The sequence below is a fragment of the Frankliniella occidentalis genome, unplaced genomic scaffold, assembly GCF_000697945.3.
Source record: "Frankliniella occidentalis isolate FOCC.00 unplaced genomic scaffold, Focc_3.1 Scaffold1064, whole genome shotgun sequence".
Taxonomy (NCBI): Eukaryota; Metazoa; Arthropoda; class Insecta; order Thysanoptera; family Thripidae; genus Frankliniella; species Frankliniella occidentalis.
Window position 1 is genome coordinate 1 of NW_026268170.1, and position 3,573 is coordinate 3,573.

Genomic DNA, 3,573 nt, shown 5'->3' on the forward strand with positions numbered 1-3,573 from the left:
TTAAATAGTTCACCTCGCATTTCCAATAAATTATATTTCCAAGACACAATAGGATACATACATTCACATTCAGTACCAACTAGTTTGTTGAGTTCCTTGTCTCAAATGCAAAATATCAAAAATTAGCTGACATGTTAACGAGGAGCACACAATTCCACACGAGACAGTACTTTAACAGTATGGTTAATTTCAGTTTCAGAACATGAACTAGAGTAATATGAAACTTAATAAATGGTCGAACAATTTGCACAGATTGCTAAATAGGAAGTAATCAATTCATTTGAGAATTGCTGAACAGCCAATACCAATGAAACAATTTACAAGCATATGATTAGATTAGATTAGATTAGATTAGATTAGATTATTTATTTCGATCTTTTGTATGTAGCACAATAGATGAAGTCAGTTTTAGTAAAAATAAGGAATAAGTACATTTAGAACTATGGGTTATCAGTAAAAAATACGTAGTAACTCGAATACCATCTACAGTTTTTCTCTTTGGTCTTAATGATGTATGATACAAGTGAGCACAGTAACGTTGATATAGATGTCCAGAAAATGGTAGTATCGAGTTCATTCAAGGTGCATATGCTCAACTCTGGTAAATGTGCTCGACACCCTGATGGGGGTTTACATAGAAGATTTAGGATAGTCTGAACTTTTATGCCATTAAATAAATTTGAACTCTTCAAAATTCCATGGAAATATATTATAAACTTCCTTCACATTTTATCGGCAAAACACAGCCCTCAATTTTGAAGACAGACTAATTTGAAAAGGTCATTGTAAAAAATTCTTAATACTAAATACCTGAAAGGTCCATAGGTTGACAACAGTGAGGGACTGAATCCATAAGAGACAATAGGATGATTTCACTACATATTTAAAATGAATAGGAAGTACTGAATTGATTGGAAAAATGCTTAACATTCTGAACAGTAATAAATTTTACAGTTTTGCTCTCTATGAAATGATGTATGATGCAGGAGTACGCAGATGGTTTTGATGTCAAGAAAATAAGGAAGAGATTAGATTTTTTTTTTCTACACCCAACACAAAATATAAGCAATAAACCCTGCAAAATCCAACCAAAATGTAAAAACTAATACACGGGAACCAATACAACAAACACCATTCTATACTACAATCCAAAGAGCCATATACCATGATCTATACTACGATCCAAGACAACAAAATCCATGCTCTATACTACGATCCAAGACAAAGAAGTCAAGAAGTCAGATGAATGACATGATACAATTAGATATATTATATTGTCAAATGATTCTCTTGTCCTGCTGTTAAGTGGGATGGCTTCCATCTGGTTGAGCAGCAATGTTGAGATGCGATCTGGAACATACATACCAAATAAATTTGTTTGCGAGGAGATGGAAAGCAAAATTTAAGAACTGGACAAACTGGAATTAAACTTTTTCAACAGTTTGGACCATAATAAACATTGCTGGTGTTCTACTTTAGATGGGGCAAATAAAAACTATTTTTTTTTTCGCAAAAGTGCTTGAAATTAGAAAGCTTCCACAAAAATGTGACTTTAGAAACAAATTGTCCAGCAACAACAAATTGTCCAAAACAAAAGCAAGCATAATTCACTGTAATTTTTTAAAAATGAAAGCCTTAAGCTAGAGTGGAAAGATTGTTTGATAAATACCTTTTCGCTGCCCCACGCCAGTCGAACAGCTCCTCATCTCTTCGCTCCAGTGGTGCTAAGGCTCACCCTGTGCATCTGAAAGGAGAAGCAGTCTCATCTCAATCCATAAACAGCACCTCAAAGAGTTCTCGTTACTACTACAACTGTTATCAGAAATACTTTTTGTAGTAAACTAATTGTTTGTACATGAATAATGTGTGCATGAGGTCTCAGCCTGGAAAAACTTACTGGTTGTAATTGTTCCGGTTGCTTGAAAGGAAGACAGCTGAAGAAGCAGCGTTAGTGTTCAAGACCTCCATGGCGGGCGTTGGGATGGTCCTGGTGGTGTCCCGGTGCCTTCACGTCCCTCGCTGACCGCGGTGACCTCCTGCCTCCTGCTGACCGGAGCGGAACTGGAACTATGGCCTGGAACTAGAAAAGCAACTGGAGAAGCAAACGTTTCGTTTCACGTATCAAAGTAAACCAGCTGAAACAGCAGTGCGTCGCGGACGTCGTGGGATCCGCTGGGAGGCAGGCAGGACGTCACCAGTGGGTTGTTGCAATCGCAGCCGACGCGGTCCTGCAACAGGAACAACACTAGATTAAAATCATTCCACACACTAACCAAGCCAACTCGAGCCACAGAAGATGTCACTTACTCGTAGACGCGAGGCCGCACGACGCGAGGTCCTCAGCGGCGAGGCCGCGTTGATGCACTGCTTCACGCTCCCAGGCTGCGTCCGAGTCGAGCGGAGTGGTCAGGAGGGCGGCTGAGGGCAGCGGCAGCTAAACAGAGAACACGGCATTAGACTGGCTCCTAGGTGCCGTTGAAGTAAACCAAAACTTTGCCCTCGGGGTCTCCCGGTCGCAATGTCACATACACGACACGCCCGCCAAGCCACTCGCCGGCGCTGCACCTCGCCGGTCCCGAGGGGGGGGGGGGGGGGGGGCAGCGAGGGCAGGCCAGAGCGACGTCGACGCGCCGGCAGCAGGGAATGACCGGGGCCACTGCAAGCGGGCCAAACGGGGAACAAACAATGCTTTAGAGACGTACCTGCCACGAGCTGGTCCAGCTGTCCACGGGAAACGAGCAGGCAGAGTCGCGGCGCGGTCCGGCCGGCGGCCGACTGTCAATGAGACCCAACACATAATCAAATACGCTGCGACTTCATCCCACACCACACCAACTAACCGTCTTTTTCTCGGCTGGAGCCAGCAGCCGTGCAGGGCGAGCAGGAGCCTGCTGTCCGCTCCAGTGAGCGAGTACATATCCTGCGAACAAAACCACCATGAGAGGGGAAACAATCCGACAGTCAAACGGCAAAACAGGAAAATGGCGCTGATTACCGGCAAGCCAATGCGTCTTCAACATCTTCAGTTTTGTTTCCTCTCTTCCAAAGACGATGAGCTTACAACAACCACGCTCGCGCCGCTCGCGCCGTCGCGACTCGCTTTAGTCCCGTTCCGCCTTACGCCGCGACTGTCGTACCGGTCGTGTGTTGTGAATGTGTTGTGAATGTGTTGTGAATGTGTGAAGGACTCTGGGTGGGAATGGGAACCTAACCCCTGAACCCTAGCCCCCCGCAGCCAAAGGCCCTATCAGACGCTAACCTCTGATGACGCTGGTTACCGTGAGTTGCCGCAGGCTAAACTGCAGACGGCACAGCGGGTCACAGCGGCGGTAGAGTGACTCGCCCACACCTCATCGCAGCCGGCTCCAGACGTCCACGGAGACCCGGCTTCCACTGTTAAAAAATACAACAGTAAATCACATCATCACAACAGAATGGCTTGGGAGTGTTTCTAACAGTGGGATCCTGTACGCTGGACTGTACCTTAATTATGCAGAGGAAAGTGCGGCCAAGTCTTGGTCCCTCAAATACCAGTCGAACACAAGCAGGATGATCTGTTGTTTCTCGACGCAG

At 45.1% G+C, this 3,573-nt stretch overlaps 1 long non-coding RNA gene across 4 annotated transcripts; it reads right to left on the reverse strand.

Moving 5' to 3' along the window:
* Positions 1 to 14: 14 nt before the first annotated feature.
* Positions 15 to 3,573, reverse strand: LOC113215929 (uncharacterized). 4 transcript variants are annotated; one of them, XR_008012246.1, is made up of 8 exons: positions 3,484 to 3,573; positions 2,996 to 3,393; positions 2,841 to 2,920; positions 2,703 to 2,775; positions 2,308 to 2,434; positions 1,898 to 2,228; positions 1,670 to 1,744; positions 15 to 1,350 (listed from the first exon to the last, which is right to left on the reverse strand). It is a non-coding gene; the product is annotated as an uncharacterized LOC113215929 (long non-coding RNA). The 4 variants fall into 4 exon arrangements; XR_008012245.1 differs by having other exon boundaries at positions 2,703 to 2,920; XR_008012244.1 differs by having other exon boundaries at positions 2,841 to 3,393.